An 18799-nucleotide genomic window follows, 5' to 3' on the forward strand; every position below is an offset into this window, starting at 1 on the left:
CCAATATTTAGCCACTTCCACACATGTAGTGGTAGTCGTGCAACAAAGTGCACCGCCTGCCAGCCCGCTATAACTCCTGAAGATGCCCCGTGGAGGAGTAAAACACGTGTTGAGTGATTTGGCGGTTGCAGTTGTGTGATTCGAATATGCATTTATCAGCGGGCTAGCGGGCTTTGTTGCACGACTACCACTGCATGTGCGGAGGTGGCTAAATATTGGTCCTTTTCGTAATTATCCTAGAGTTTTAACTTTAATTGTAACATTTACATGACGCTATAAGTATTTAGACTCGTGTAATTACGTAGAACAATGATACCGCAGCGGTAGAGAAACGAGAATTTTGATCGTAGGTCGTTTTTGATTCCTTGGATACTATTGTATATAATTCACATTTTTTGCGTTAATTATATAGGATTGCCACAGTTCATGAACATGTTACCAGAGGATTGACAGCAGCGTGCTTTATTTACCATAATACCACACTGCGATTAATAATCCACTCACCAAAGAGTGGCGTCTATGTAATATTGCTGACACCTTCTGTATGGCTCAACTAAATATCAACTCAAAGCTTTTAACTTGAAAGAAAGGCTTGATATTCGACTTAAAGGTGATAATGATTTCGTATCTAAAAAGCTTCACAGGTCTTGAACACCAAGTCCAGATGATTGTGTACAACGATCATTTTAAATGCGCTGCGAAACGTTACCTTATCCTACTATCCCCGTTTCTTTGTAGAAGGAGAAGGAAGTCGGCCCACTACCATACGCCGTGAAGTTTTTTTGAAGGCATACATTTCTGATTCTCACAGCCTGAGAATGGAACGATATGCCCATTTTCTTTTTTCCTGAGAATTATAACCCGTCTCTTTAGGGTGATAGAGAATAATAGGTACTTACTAAAATGTTGATCGTTCTAGAATAAATTGTCATTATTACTGTTCCAACTGAAGGTAAGCTTCTGTTAAAGTGTTTTTGATGACTATTTCCATTCCTTTATCCTTCCATACAAATACATACATATTTGTATGGTCGTGTACTTTATGAAAATATGTATGAAAATTATCCGAAGCTATACTTTGAGACACTACCATTGTTACGTCGTAACTTAATGTCAAACGAATGCTTAATTTTAGCTCGTGGGAGGCTTCAAAGAGATTACAGGCTAAGACGCAAGCACGCCCGCCGCGGTCCTTTGTGTAGCTGACATTCCTGCGATATGAGAGCTTGGGATTGTTTAAATAACAACAAATTTCGTTGAAGCGAACAGACAATAGTAGGGGCCACACGTCACGTTCGAAATTTAAATTATTTTTTCTGTAATGCATTTAAATTTATTACTTATACAATATATAATTTTATATTTCTCTGACTTACTAGTCTTATATATCTCACCTTTGTTACTTCTCTTTCGCTTCTAAAATATCACAGCAGGTTACCATGTACCTATTTATTAAAAAAAAACTAAGTTAGAATATTATTTTGTAACCTTTTTCATTATTTTTTTGTAAGTCAAACACATAGTGACTGGCACTAATCGGTGTAACATAACTCCTGAAGATGCCCCGTGGAGCGGTGAAACACGTGTTGAGTGGTTTGGCGATGGCAGTTGTATGATTCGCATTGTTTGCCGCATACGCATTTATCAGCGGGCTGGTGGGCGGTGCACTTTGTTGCACGACTACCACTGCATGTGCAGAAGTAGTTAAATATTGGTCCTTTTCTTACTTAGGGTGGACTTCCGCAAGGTAACGCCTTATTCCATTAAATATTTTCTTGTAATTGTCGCTAATTTTTTTATTAACCAATAAAGATGAGTTATTGTTCCCACTCAAATTGCAGAAATTCTAGCCAATAGCTGACTGTCATTTTTGACGTTTGTAGGTTCGTCTAATCACGGATCGCCAAAATCAAGATGGCGTCCCCCAGTAGATAGATAACTAGTGTACGTGAAAAACACTTGATGTCGGTTGCAAAGCGCCGGCTCTTTATTGAAAAACCCTAAAATATATTAACTTACATATTTATCGACACGTGCGTACCGTGTGAACTATCTTGACCATGTGCAAATGGTGTAGTCACTATTATCAAGGATTCGCCTCTTGCGGTGTTGGATCCGCGAACTGTGCTGTGCAGTTGGCATCCCATCACTGGATTGTTCTCCCATTCTAGCTACTATGGACGAGCGAAATAGCTGGAGGTAAGTTTAAGAACTATTTACTAGACCTATAAGTATCTATTTCTTAATTCATTTCTTTTTATGTTTCTTTCTGAGGCAAGTGCGATCGAACTAATACTGATCGAAGTCAGTTAGATGTTTTTATTTATTATTGTATTATATTTATCATATGTATTAAACCTTATTTATTATAAGTATATATGTTATATACGTATGTATGTATGTTTATGTTCGTTTGTTTGAAAATATGTATTTTTTGTACACGTAAACTACCCATTATTAGTACTTTTACCTTTTCCATACTATGGTTGTCTGAATCACACAACCGCCACCGCCAAATTACTCAACAGTCCTAGAGTGACTCTGTGTTTGGTACTAATCGGTGTAACATAACTCCTAAAGTGGAGGGGTGAAACACGTGTTGAGCATCGCATTGTTTGCCACATACGCATTTATCATTGGTCCTTTTCTTACTTAAGATGGACTTCCGCGAGGTAACGCCTGATTCCATTAAATAACTATACTTAGCTAAGAAGACATATTGTCTCTTGTGTTAAGCTGCCAGGTCAAGTATGAAGCTGCACATGACTTAATCTTACAAAATCTTCGCATTGTTAGCGTGCTACCATTTGGATCTGACCCAAAAGTTTTTGATCGCATTATTAAGTTGGTTTACTTAAGTTTTTGTTACGTATTTTAATATATAAAAAAGTCAATTCATTGATTATTCGTAATGAAATTGATTTTCCAAATAAAACATAATTTTACGAGACAAGATATCGATTTATAGAATCACATTCAGAGATATAAAACTACTTATGATTCATATACAGAGTGAGTATAGATGTAAAAGCTATAAAAGTGTAAATGTATGGCTCATATGTCAGCGAAACGCGTTAAATCTAATAAATAAAATTCTCGTGTCACGGTGTTCGAACTTGAACTCTTCCAAAACGGCTCGACCGATTTTTACCAAATTTTACAAGCGTATTCAGTATATCTGAGAATCGGCTACTATCTATTTTCCATACCCCTAAGTGATAAGGGTGGTCCACCCCTAAATTTTATTTTTAATTTTTTAGACAATTTTTTTGGTTTTTATTTTATTATGATACAACATACAAAAATACATACAAACCTACATTTTCACCCCTCTACGATCAACCCTTATCTTACATTTGTTAATTAAAAACTTTAATTTTTTTTGCAAAACAACGTTTGCGGGATCAGCTAGTATATTATAAATAATCAAAATAATTTTCCATATTTGAAAAGGCTATTACAAGCACTTTCGAGTCGTCATGTAGGCACTGTTTTCCTTACAGGAAGTTACCACCGTTTCGGAAGGCAGTTCCGACAAGACCCGACGAAAATCTCAATAGTCGTTTTCAATAATAGTGTTATAAAGAGTGCATGACAATAATTAGCTTCCTCAGTGAGCATCAACAACATTTAATTCCACTAACATCAGTATAGTACTTTTGGATACAATAATATACTTCTTTCAATAATATTTGTCTTAAATCTCTGATGGCAGATCTTTTTATGAAATTGGTTATATCTAATATATAAAATTCTCGTGTCACGGTGTTCGAACTTGAACTCCTCTGAAACGGCTTGACCGATTTTTACCAAATTTTATATGCCTATTTAGTAGGTCTGAGAATCGGCTACTATCTATTTTTCATACCCTTAAGTGATAAGGGTGGTCCACCCCTAATTTTTATTTTTTATTTTTTAGACAAATTTTTTTGGTTTTTATTTTATTATGATACAGCATACAAAAATACACACAACCCTAAATTTTCACTCCTCTACGATCAACCCTTATATTTAAATTGAAAATTAAAAATATTTTTTTTGCAAAACAACGTTTGCGGGATCAGCTAGTTCCATATAAAGTAATCTCTGTGAAATATATTACATTAATTATTTATTTAAATTACAATGCGATGTACCATTTGGTTTTGGAGGTACAAAATCTACAGGGAAAGATAGTAAACAATCATTAATTTTAATTTGTAATAATTCAAATTTTAATTTTTTTTTTACCTTTGTCTACATTATTTATTATTTAAGAAACAATTGATTTGTAGATAGAAACAAACTTTAGTTGACAAATGCGAGATAGATTTGTGAGATTCTTTCTATGGCCAGAAGGTGTTGAGGTATTAACAACATAAAGCCTGGAGTAGAAGTGTGTGTATTCATTAGACTTTCGCCCGTATTTATATCGACCTAAGTGAACAATTTTATTTCTGTAAAATTCCCTTTTTGGATGCGCCGCTGATGATGACGTAATATTGCCGTTATAATACGATGTAAATAAGGAATTTTATTTCTGTGGAATTCCTCTTTTTGATGCGCCACTAATGATGACGTAATATTACTGCCATATTAGCGATGTAAATAAAGAATCATATTTTTGTGGAATTCCCATTTTCGATGCGCCGCTGTCGATAACGTAATGTTGCTGCCATAATACCGATGTAAATAAAGAATTATATTTCTGTGGAATTCCCCTTTTCGATGCGCCGCTGACGATGACGTAATGTTGCTGCCATGATACCGATGTAAATAAAGAATCATATTTTTGTGGAATTCCCATTTTTGATGCGCCGCTGACGACGGCGTAATGTTGCTGCCATAATACCGATGTAAATAAGGAATTTTATTTCTGTGGATTTCCTCTTTTTGATGCGCCACTAATGATGACGTAATATTACTGCCATATTAGCGATGTAAATAAAGAATCATATTTTTGTGGAATTCCCATTTTCGATGCGCCGCTGTCGATAACGTAATGTTGCTGCCATAATACCGATGTAAATAAAGAATTATATTTCTGTGGAATTCCCCTTTTCGATGCGCCGCTGACGATGACGTAATATTTCCAATAAACAATAATAAAAAATAAAATGCAATGTTTGCCTTGAAAATGTATGTCATTGAAAACTCCAACCAAAATATAAAAGAACAAATGAATCCAATTCCGATGTTTCTACTCTATTTGATAAAACAGCAATTCTCTCACAATTAAATTTACTCACGTCTTCAATTCAATAAAATAAAGCTTACTTGAAAACAAAGTTACGCCACAGTGTTGGATACATGCCAAAAGTATACTGAGCATACTGTCACAATTTTGATAAGCCTTTTTGTATTCCTTTAGTCTGTGGACGAATAAATGATTTTCATAAGAATAGATAACATTGTCTATAGATTTTCACGACTTATAGTTTAACTATAAGAATTAGAAACATTTATGTATCACCTGGAATTAGAGGTAAATAGGAAATGAAAGTTGTACATCTTCTAGATAGTTAAAGAAGGAACGAAAGGTATATAAGTACGCAAGAAAGCCAAGAGATGAAGATGTGACGAAGGAGAGAAACTGTGAATATAAGTAGAGTAAGAAAATAAAAATAGAAACATATATGTATATGTGTATACTAATGTATGTATTTGTATGTACATACACCCTAAACTGCCCTCTCCTTCATGTCTCTCATCTCCATCCAAAGGTTATCTGGTAGAGATCGCCTCGAGCCTTCGCCTCTTTAACCATATGAATTATTTTGTTTTCTTTTTTTTCTCTTTATTATCCATGGTGTACAAAAAAAGTGTAAATAAGCATAAATGTACATGAAGAAATTGCGATTAGATTCTAATTTATGATACAGTACTTTAAAAGCCTTAATAAAGTGCCTTGGAGAATCGATGTCAAACAATACAGGCACTGATTATAGAAAATGAAAATGTAGAACCGTTGCCGCGACGCTAGTAGAGGCAATTGCAATAGCCAATCGCTTCTCAATGATCCGACCATGCAAATAAGTCTAGAGTAAATACACTGACTTTTATTGCGACTCTCGAACGTTCTAGAAAGATGCTTTTAATTCCACAAGTTGCTTAGGACTTTTGATATTAGTTTTAACTATATATGACAATCATATAATATAGTCATTTATATATCTACATTTTTAATTATCTGTCATTATTTAATAAAACAATTAAAAAAGCCTTCAACACGTTTATAGAATCTGTAGGTAAACATATAAGATTGTGGTAGATTTTTATTACATCAGGTAAAGATAGGAAATACAAGAGGAAAAATAACATAGAAGTATAATTTAAATAAAGAACACTAGTTATACTAATTATGCTGTATGTTGTAACGTTCAATGTTAGCGTTCCATATGCTTAAATTAAAATCTTAATTAAAAAAATATATAAACGCAAGAAATGTCAAATAAATTGCAATACAGTAAAAATATTCGAACGATTGGCATGGTACAGTACATTTCAAGTGGCGTGGGATCGTGGAAGCGTGCTATCGGTTCATGGACCTTTGTTTTTATAACAAAGATTCTAATGCACCAGCGCGCCAGCTACATGAGTTTACATCCATTGCCCGGGAAAAGGACCCTGGCCTCGGTCGCGTTCACTAGCTATGTGACGTCTCACGCACCGACGCACACTCTTTGTGTTCGTTCCGTTCACCAGCTATCTGACGTCTTCGTGCTTCTTCAACTTCATTAATATTCATCTTTAAAATCGCGTTACAATTTTTATATCGAAAACCCCAACGGGTTGCGAGTTTTATAATTAAAATAACCTTCGGTCTTAGAGGTTGAATCTATTCGTACTTCGCATCGAAACGAACACATCCTGTCTACTACCGGCGCTCCCTGCTCCAATCTGCTGCCACCCTCACCCTACCACCAGTACTCTCTGCTCTCTGCTGCCCGGCGGGAGACACTCCTTGTTCACCATCGAGCGTCTCGTCTCTGGATGTCATGGCGTTTAAGACGTTTCCTGTACTGGATGCAAGTCAATTCGGAAGCCAAGTTATATCCTTTTTAATTAAATATATTTTTCTTCTGTTGCCGAATTCGCTGTTTTATTTTAGCTTCACCACTCACAACTAAAACGATACAATGTCCAATGGTCTCTCCCTAATCTTCAAGTCCAATTGTCGTTATAAATCTTTCAATTCATGCGCATACATTACTCGCATAACTCAACCGAACTGTGCTATGTCCGTGACAAATGTGGCTTGATTTAAAACCTCCGTGTAACACATGTGCCATTTAAAACGAATTTCACATAGAACAATAATTAATTATTTTAAAAAACGTAGCCTTTATGCAGCAAAAGCTACGTAAAATGTTTATTTAAAAGTGTATACGATATTTATTGCGACTATGTTCAGACTACACGAAAGAATTTTTTTCAAACAAGCGACAAATGAATACAATAATTTTTTTAACAAGTAGTTCTCTAATATTATATGATTTGATAGTAACGTAACAAATACAATATAGGATATTCATTTGGGAAAAAAAATTACGCACTTTTATCAGTACATATATATCATACGTATTTAATAATCTAATCTATGTGTATATGGATCAATGAATATAAGAAAGATAGGAATGTACTAATGTTTAGCCCTTGAAAAAAAAACTTTATACTTGTGGCGACTTAAAAAGACGCACACTAAATGGTTGTATCTTTAGTAACGCAAAGATCGCACCTAAATTACGCGAGCGTTTATTGCCTGCGCCGGCGCATCGGTTAACTTCGGCTATCTCCGGCCGCCGCTCGCCAATGTTAGCTTAGCTGGGGCGCTAGACGCACGCTTCTTGCATCTGATTTTTGTCAACTCATTCGCAACGCAAGCCTTGAATTATTATGTTATATTCTTTCGCTTTGCCGTAAAATCGTTTTTCTGTTATGTAATGTTTTTCTCTTTGGATACAATTAGTTTCTATCTCTTCCTATCTGTACTGCGCTGAATTCTAAATTAAACCGTTTAATAGTGAACATTATTCTTTGTTCTTTCCCATCCAACTATCGAACTTATTAGTTGGTGAACAAATAGACATTAACTGTATATTATTCTCTATGCTCCAGAAATAAGTACTTTGAGATATTTTTTTCTCTATGGAGGTCAATGTTTTTGGTTCTCCGAAAATGTTCCCCCTACCGTGTTTGGAACAGGATCGAGTATATATTTCAATTTTATTCATCATTATTTATTCATCCTTCGTAATTTCATATACTGTAACATTTAAAAAAAGTTTAATGGAATCAGACATTACCTCGCGGAAGTCCATCCTAAGCAAGAAAAGGACCAATATTTAGCCACTTCCGCACATGCAGTGGTAGTCGTGCAACAAAGTGCACCGCCTGGGTATGGGGCATCTTCAGGAGTTATGTTACATCAATTGACCGAGGGGTGAAACACGTGTTGAGTGATTTAACGAAAGTGGTTTATCCGATATGTAACGTCCCTGCCTCACAAATGAAAAGTTCCCTGGAAAGGTGATATATGCGTGACACTCTGTGTTTGGCACTAATCGGTGTAACATAACTCCTGAAGATGCCCCGTGGAGGGGTGAAACACGTGTTGAGTGATTTAATGGTGGTAATTGTGTAATTCGCATTGTTTGCCGCATGCGCATTTATCAGCGGGCTGGCGAGCGGTGCACTTTATTGCACGACTACCACTGCATGTGCGGAAGTGCCTAAATATTGGTCCCTTTCTTGATTCGAAAAGGTGACTTTTTAACTACGCACTAACAATATCCGGTTTTTAAAATTACGTTTCGTGCCACCACTTCTTCATCCTTACTCCATATATCCATCCTCAGGTTGTACACCAGTATCTATGCGTATTCGCCACATCGATGAATCTCGCGATCGCATCTTGAGTCTTGTCCGTGTTCCGTGAGTTCGTGTGTCGTGATATTGCTACCACCGCATAATGGACACTGTTATACAGCCCAACGGTGTCTGTTTTTGACGGAAATTTATAGTAAATTTCATAATAAAATAAATACTACCTATCAATAATATAATTTAAGAATTAGTACGTCTTCTACCCAGAAGCCCATGTCTTTTTTTTATTAATTCTAATTTGTATCACTAGTGTTTTTTTTACAATATTTATTTTTCACTTGAACTAAACGCAGACAGTTGGGAGAAGGTTGCCGCTATTTGATACGGATCTTTCTTCTCCCAGCTACGAGGCACGACAGCGTTTTATAATTTTTTACAATTTTTCTTACACAATTTTCTCTTATGGGTAAAAACAACTAAAATTTATATATATTAACAATGCAATTTGGAATAGTCAATTACATATTAGTTGCTACATTATTTTATTTCAAGTCGCTGCCCAAGCGCTACAGACCGTTAAATGCTTGTATCGAGTCACTGTATCCACTTTATAGATGGACAACGCTACTCTGCGCTTGCCGATTCACGTTCTTTAATAAGGCAGTATTATTAAAAAATGATATTATTATCACGTTCACTGCGGCTTGAGGCCGATTCAGCCCCATGGTAGACTTTGCACTGGTGCGGCGCGTAAAACTCGTGTTTTCTCTCTAGTGCAGCGGCTGTTTACACTCAACCGTATGAGGTATGACAAAGACAAATATAGCTTTCTTTATGTCTGCGAAGCATTGACTCAATATTGTAAAAAAAATGATTGAAACATGAGGTAGAAAAGGCCTCAACCGCACTACTTAGAAGTTCAGCTTGAGGCTGATTCGACCTCAGCCGCACCAGCTGAAAGTTCTTCAAAATTGGGCCCGCAGTGAACGTGTTATTATTGTAAATAATTTAATTCCATTGCATTTATTGTATCTATACTGCACGTTCAAACGCACACACGCGAAGCAACATATCCTTATTTACGACTCTATGCACAGTACTGATAATGGAATTATACTCTAACACTGATAGAAGGCAGTAGAAAATCCATTATTGTTTATTGGTATTTCCGTAGGTACTACGCATGCATGCGCGTAAATATTCTTTAATTTCAATTTTTTGTGTTTACCATGCACTGTGACCCTCTCATAGCAAGTGCCTCTCTTTCCCCTCCCCCCCCCCCCCGTACTTCAGCAAAGGCCACGAGACATCCCAAAGACGTACTCATCACGACCATCATGGGATTCCCACAGAACACGCACCATATCACACCCGCTGCAGATACTCACAGCACCTGCGATTATTTCACCTGCGCCAAGCACAGGACATTGTATCATTCATAATAGAACAAAACAGTACTCACCACACCATAACACCTGTTCTTAGGGAACGCTCGCCTGTTCCCTAACCGCGAACAGCGTGGGCGAAACGAGGTTGGATCCGGATTCATCCTGGGCTCGCCTGTGGTCAATGCTGCCATCCTAAGCCGCATACACAACATCAACACTACATAGCTCTACTCAGGTAGAGCGATTTACTAAGTGCGAACATCATCGTACAGTTGGATTGCGTCTGCAAAGCTTCTGTTCTATTTTTAAATTCACAGACCCTTCCGCTCCGTAAACTCATTTCCTATGAAACTGTAAAAGTCCCCGGGCTAACAGCGTCAACTTCTAGTGAAACCAAGTAAGCATGCACCGTTTTCACTATCACAATGTTACCGCCGACATATCTGATATAAAGGAGACCGTCGGGAATAAAGGATGAGTAACATGAACGAGCCTATCGGGGCTGACGGCGAGACATCGTAAAGCTGCATGTGGGTTATTAAAGCAATAAAGTTATGTTTCATTGTCCGTCCTTTCGCGACGAGATGAAATAGAGTACGGGTTACAATAGAGGCTTGTTCTTCAGAAGGCTTTATTGCTTACCTCAAGTTCCAGCATCGAACCATCAAGAAATTACCTGTCCGTGGTTCTTTAGAATGGGTATAAGGCAATGCCGAGAGTTTATCGTCTGATGTCTCGTCAGCAATACGTTACTGTGGATTGAAGTAAAGTTCGCGGTATAAACGCTAAAAGTGTTCGCAGAGCTATAGTTCAGTGTTCGCGCAATTAGAAATCTGTGCGCGAATGGCGAATATTCGACAATTTTTACATTAATTTCGGCGCCGTGAATAAATAGATCTTTTGAGTGCAATTGTCATTTTATTTCGAACATCGCTTTCACACGTAACAATATAAATGGATGGTCTCATTTTTTGATTATTCATGCCAAGGGAGTCGATTTCTTGATATCGCCTTTTGTGTTTAAAATTTCTATACCTATTTTTAATGGAATCAGGCGTTACCTCGCGGAAGTCCATCCTATGTAAGAAAAGGACCAATATTTAGCCACTTCCGCACATGCAGTGGTAGTCGTGCAATGAAATGCACCGCCCGCCAGCCCGCTGATAAATGCGTATGCGGCAAACACACAACCGCCACCACCAAATCACTCAACACGTGTTTCACCCCTCCACGGGGCATCTTCAGGAGTTATGTTACACCGATTAGTGCACAACACAGTGTACCTATTTTGTTTGATTTGATTTGATTTTATAAACAAATTTGACAATATTTAAAAGAATTAAAAAAGATAAAAAGAATACGATAAAAGTTCCGATGGAGTGCTAAAGAAAACAATTGGATTGCTCACATCCTGACAACTTGAGACACAAAGAGCTGATTCAACATGCAACCGTCGGAGGAAACTCTTACAGTTATTCAAAGAAATAAAACGCTCTCTCTCTTTGTGAACGTATTCCATTAAGATGATTTACGGTGGCCTCTTTCTTGACGTTCCCTTCTTTGTTTGGATAATAATAATGTTCCGCTGAATCGATGTACTTCATTAAAAACTACGAACGAAGACGAAATAAGGCACTATGATCAAATGTATTTTAATATTTATTTTTAGTTTAAATTAGTAACACTTTTGCAGGCAACTGTACACGGTGTTACAATACACTTCTATTATATCTGTAAATTATCCGAAACATTTACAAGGTCTATTTACCTTGGGTAGACGCCCTTGGTTGCACTGCGTGTTATTGTACCTTCGTAATTATTGGTATCGAAATCGATATTGATGAAATTGCGTCTAGAATCGATTTTCTAACGATGTGTTGTAGAGTAATGGTTAGTTAGCTTAAAGAGAAATTAAATTATCAATGTCAGAGTGTAATAGACTATCCACTAGCGGAAATAGGCCTCACCAATTTCCAATAAGACCGATTGGTTGCGACCTGAATCCATTAATAGGATTAATCTAACAATCCTATAGTAAATGTTCAATGCTGCGCATGTTCTTGATTTCTATTCCAAAGCCTAAAGGTCTTATCCGTTATTTTCCAGCATCTGTGTAGATTTTATTTTTAAGTTTCCTGTTCTGCAGTAGACATATATTCTTGACAAAATGCCTTTAAATGTTTTCACAACTGAAACTTAAAAGTCTTATTAACCGAAGGTATAAGTCTATCCACCAAATATGATCAGTGCAAATACATAGAAAAGCATTATAAAGATATTTTAGAATTCCGTATTTATTTTTTTCTTTAACAGATGGTGCAAAAGTAATATCACAGTTTGAACTTGCCATAATTTTTATAAATGACGCCAAATGTAACCATGATTTGACATTCATTATGTTCATATATATAGAATTAGTTTTCAATGACCAATAGAGCGTGATATCTCAAAAACATGGAATTTTGAGACATCAATTTCAAGGATAACTGTTACCAATATCATATTTCGAAATCCTTTTGCTGCTATGCGAAAGAAAGACAATACTATATTTTGCTTTTTCGTTCAAGATAGATTCAATGACTCAAGATTCAGATGTTATTTCCAATTGGGTTGTAGTACCGTGATGAATATATATAGCCTTAACATAACCACTTTAGATAATTATTACTGCTCTACCAAAATTTGTTACTAATAGGAAACAGTAGTAGATTATATTAAAATGTCTTACTTAAAACTTAATTTTCAAGTAAGAACAGGACCAATATTTAGCCACTTCATAATATTTAGCCAGCTGATAAATGCGTAACGGGCTGGCGGGCGGTGCATTTTATTGCACGACTACCACTGCATGTGCGGAAGTGGCTAAATATTGGTCCTTTTCTTACTTAGGATGGACTTCCGCGAGGTAACGCCTGATTCCATTAAATATTAATTTTCAACTTGAGACAAGAAAGAAATTATAACTGAAGTATACATCTTGAATTGTCTTGTCTAGCCAAATTACATCATAGATGACTAATTCACTAGACACCAATTATAAGTCAAAAGCCTTCCCCAAAGATATCTATGGATAGATATAAAATAATTAAAACACTTGACATTCCGGTTGGCGACTGCAGTGTGGTATTATTGTACGCAGAAGACTGGTGGGTATGCTCTGAAAACTTGTCTCTAAGCAGTGAAAATCTCATTAATGCACTAAGGTTGATTTAATAAGACCTATCCATATAAAGTCCCAGTCCTCTAACATTAGGCTATAAATAAACTAAAAATAGAAAAAGAAAATAGTATTATTGTATTAAAAAAGTCAAACCCAAAAAAAGAAAACTGTGATTTAAAAAATATGGTAAGTAATAAAGTAGAGAATAAAAGAAATGTACCTAGCCACATAAGAGTAATAAGATGATGGAAGTAAGGCGATGAAAGCAAGAAGGAATAAAAGAACAAAATGAAAGATATTGTGGAGGGAAAAAGGTAAGAACAAAAGAAATTGAGAAGAATGAAAGTGAGTGAAGAATAAAGATAAAAATTTGAAAAACTTATTTGTAAACAAAGACCCTGATTTGGGTTACGTCGGTTCCTTTGCAACATATATCACTGTTATATTTAGAAGTAAAATATAAAAAAAATTCTATTAATTGCTTGCATCATGATAATTTATCTTTCCGAATTGACCACAAAACATTTCCGGCTACATTCGAGTATAAATTAATAAATATAAAACCTTTTTAATAAAGCTTGTTCATTTGTTCACCCTATTTGCAACGGTTGATGCCTTACAAATATCCATTAAGGTAAATGTTAATAAATAAGTAAAATAAACATAGACTTTTTTCTAATAAAACTTATGCTCTACGTCTTATAATTTATGTTGATTAAGATACTATAAAGTAATTTATTTTTCTATTACTATGTATTCGTTTTCATTAAATAAGTATTTATATTTTGAAAATTTAATATATTCCAAAAAATGACATAGAACTGTTTTGTTTATTAAAGGTATATTTTCTATTTATTCTTCCAAATCAATTTTATCCTCTTCAAGGTAGTCACTGTCGTATAATCGCACTTTTGTTAACGGAATAGTCTTTTTTCGATACAGCCTTCAAGACATTCTTCGATTTTGTTTATATATCCATAATCATGTCAAAACTGCATCTATTATTATTATTTTTATTAGCCGTATTAGCCTTTAGTTACCTGAACAGCTAGAAGAAGTACGGAGCCAAATCAAGTGAATAAGTTGGTTTCGGAACGATATCAGACGAGTTTTTGAAGATTTTTTTTTTTACCAAAAAAACTAAACGATTTTGACAGCAATCGAAACTTGACGTGTTTGAGATGCAATACATTCTTAAAAATGGTTTAGGCTGAACCAAATGATATACCAACATTTGACAAATAGACACTTGGCAAATGTTATAGACAGTCTTACCAAACTTGCAAAAAATTATGTGCCTTCCTAATGCTCGAGATTTTTATAAGATTTCTCATTACTTTCTGATCATAGAAGAGTTAAGTAAAAAAAGTGAATCTAAATATTACATGAAATAGTCGCCTATTCCATTCATATAATTCTAGTAAAACCACGTGGTCCGAGAAACATTTGACTTTAACTATATTAATTTTTAAAAATGGAACGCCTATCCTATTCTGTGATGGGGATTTTTTTCTGATAATTTTTTTTCATATAATTCAAATTCAATTTGAGAGTGCTATAATAATTTATCTTTAAAAAGTTTCGAGGCCTAGTGGACAGTAGTGTAAATAATATGTAGTCAGATGGTAGCTACAAATGTTTTAATCTAAGTAAGCACAATAAATTTGTACTACATAAATCTTCTTTGATTAACATTGTGCAATACTAGAAATTACAGCTCCTGCCAAAAAAAATAGCAAATTTATCTGAACGACAAATATATCAAAACAGCAGGCGTATCAATTACGATCGCCTTTTAACATTTGATTGCAATTTATATTGTTTATTGCATAAGAATGGATTCTCCACATATTTATTCCGATTTAGAACTCAATTTTAATCTTCCTCTGCGATTAAAGTTCCAATAACGAGTTCGAAATCCGTAAACAGATATAAAAAGAAGCAGTGAAATTACGCAAATTGGATCGAGAAGGTTTCGTTGCGATAAATGCGGAGATTGCGGAAATGCGCCAACTGAGACTGCGGTACAAAACTCCCAATTCGCACTGATCATATTTTATTTTTTATACCGCAGATTTTCTAAAGAGATCACTCGTCGAATCCAACACAGAAGGGCAATATTAATGTAGTTAAAAATGTTGTTGTCTAAAATATTGCGTCATTTTGGACAAAAATATGCAAAGTGAAGATCTTAGTACAGCGTGTTCAGAGCCTCGTTTCAATGTCTAATTATAATTAAAAAATACCAAAACATATAATGATAATAACGAAAAGATAGTTTAGTTTAGTTTTAGATCAGATAATTTGTAACATATTAGGGGGACCAGAAAGTAATGTCGCTTTCTTAAGTTAAATTCACACGACTACATTATTAACAATTTTTTTATTTCTAATCAACAATATTTACCTTAGTTATTAACAACCTTTTGCCATCTAGTATATAAACTTTCTGAAAGTTTCCGCACTTCCGCAGTGCTGTTATTATTGATTTATATATTAGTAGGACCAGAGAGTAATGTCGCTTTCTTAAGTTAAACTCACACGAATACATTTTTAACAAGTTTTTATTTCTAATCAACAATATATACCTTCGTTATTAACAACCTTTTGCAATCTAGTATAGAAATCTTCAATGCCGGAGTGGTAAAAATCAAGAAAGAAACGACATTACTCCCCCCCCCCCCTCTAATATAAGTAATTGATAATAAGTAATCTAGGAACAAAAATAAATAAAACCTGATTTAATGTGTAAACTAATTATAAAAACAACAAACGACTTATTACAGAATAATGTGTAAACTAAGCAAGAAGTTATATCTTTTCCTAGACTTTACTTTGTCAACTAAGCTGTCTGCAAAACAATGTAAACATCAGATGTCCCTTCCGAGAAACTCAAGAATGAAAGGGACATCGGATGGTCATAGTGCATTCAATGTCATTGAATCATCACGAAGTTACCAAATCTAAAATAAAAGGAATTATCAAGTGTAATAAATAATTTACAAATAAAAATAAAAAAAGATGATAACTCTTAACTCGTTAAAGATGTTGGATTATCTGAACTTTTTATGTCAGCTTGACTTCTAGCAAATCGCTCTTTCTCGAACAAATGAAGCCATTTAGCTTAAAGATAAGGTGAAGAAAAATAAGGCTAATTCAAAAAGACAAATGCCTCCTCGGGAACTTTCTCGAAACTTTACAAGAAAACTTTTCTTCTGTTTTTTTATATAAAAATGACTTTGATTACCCGTCCATCTATATTATTACTTGAATTTTCTAATATTAATATAACATAATTATTAAATAAGTATTTTAAAAATAAATAATGACTTATTGTAATTCATCATTCCTATGTCTCCTAGATGGGGCAGATGGCGTCCACAGTACGTCACCATCCCGAGCGGTCTTGAGCCTCGCGCTTTACTTCGCTCCACGTCATTCCAACTGCCTTCACTTCTGCAGTGATCTTCCGTCGCCAGGTTTGCTTTGGGCGGCCACGTCTTCGCTTTCCTTGAGGATTCTGTATTGTATGTATTAATTTTTCAATTTATAAAATTTCTACAAAACGTTCTTATTTTCATTTGAAACAGCGTCATTTTAGCAGGTAGATGTCCAATGCAAGGCATAAGCTGTGGTTCACTTGTGGGGAAACTACCCACGCCATATTGCTGAATTGAATAAAACCTATTCTTATGTTCTAATTAGAAAGATGGAATAATAACTATGATAGAATACTACACAGGCGAAGGTGATACCGTGATCATAAAAGCAGTTTCTCCAAGGCGATGCATTTTCATTGCACTACAGTTAGATTGACTTCTGATTATTGTTAATGTGTATAATTGAGATAGCGTGACCGCTATCCTCGCAAGCAAATCTTTCATAGATTCTTTCTCATTTTCTATATGACAATTACTTTTTAATATTTTAAATAACTTTATATACATGTAAAGAAAATAGTTCTTTTAATAAATCTATTTTATATTGCGCCGCGATTATTTAATGTCGGTAAAGCAGGGGCTGTTTAACCTTGACACTTCATAGATGGCGCTGTTATTAATGGTGTTATGTTGAAGTCAATTGAGGTCGTCGGTGGGTAAAGCAGGGGATTTTCTATAATGTCTGTCTGTATGAGTGTAATAAAAATATGGGAAGAATAAACTTTTAAAAGTAATTGAAAATTGAAGTAATAAATTCAAATGTTTCTATTGTTATAAGTACAACGCATTATTATTTTTATCTTTAAGCATATACCTACATAGTCGAGAAAAATTATCTTGTGTGTATTATGTGTGTGTGTATGTCTGTGTGTATACATATATTTATCTTTATTATATATATTTTCAATTGGCTATTTTTATTTAAATCTTATAATTTTTAATCTTTCCTTAAATTTTTCAATTTTCTGTTATTGTAATTGTGTAAGAAATTTATCAGCATATGGCATTTATCAGCGAGCTGGCGGGCGGTGCACTTTATTGCACGACTACTGCTGCATAGCGGAAGTGTCTATATATTAGTCCTTTTCTTACTTAGTATGGACTTCCGCAAAATAAAACCTTTTTAATATTTTAAGTAATTCACGATGCGTGCGATTGCGTGTTATGTATATGTTTATATTTATACAACATATAATATAAATACGAAAATATATTATACTAATATAGCAGATTTAATATCTATATTAGGATAAAGAATTTAATTTCGTAACCGAGATATTTTCCATAGCACGCGTCAATATTTCATTACAACCTCTCTTAACTATACATAGAGTTTCATAACGGAATTGGGCCGTTGCCAAGGCGGAAAGGAGGTTTATATTTATATAGTAGGTATATTTTCGCATGCCTTAATGTTTAACTATCACACAATTATATATAATAACACTTAAAGTTTAGTATAGTCGCTTTTAGATTATACATAAAAGTGTAATTTTTAATTAGGTTACCTATTGTAATTTACGGTATTTTACTTTACTGTAACTTACTACGCTTTACTGTACTGTAATTTACTGCACCATAAAGTGTGAACGTACTAAACATTATTAAGCTAGTAACACGAATTTAGATTAACATACTAGATAAGGTGTCTACTGAATACTGTTTAGTCGGGTTTTAAGACAATAATTTCCCCTGAGGGCAGTAAATTGACAACTTGATACAGAAGCCGAAAGCGGAAATGTTTAATGCTTATTTATAACTTAAGTTTTAATGAGTACTTCTTTGATGGAACGGAGCAGGAATGGAAAACACTTAATAAATATTTAATAGGAATCAGGCGTTACCTCGCGGAAGTCCATGCTAAGTAAGAAAAGGACCAATATTTGACCACTCCCGCACATGCAGAGATTTCTGTGTTTGGCACTAATCGGTGTAACATAACTCCTAAAGATGCCCCGTTGTGTGATTCGCATTGTTTGCCGCATACGCATTTATCAGCGGGCTGG

This window comes from Battus philenor, unplaced genomic scaffold (genome assembly GCF_028537555.1).
Source record: "Battus philenor isolate CCGP_79_NKW_IND1 unplaced genomic scaffold, ilBatPhil1.0.hap1 SCAF_5, whole genome shotgun sequence".
Classification (NCBI taxonomy): domain Eukaryota; kingdom Metazoa; phylum Arthropoda; class Insecta; order Lepidoptera; family Papilionidae; genus Battus; species Battus philenor.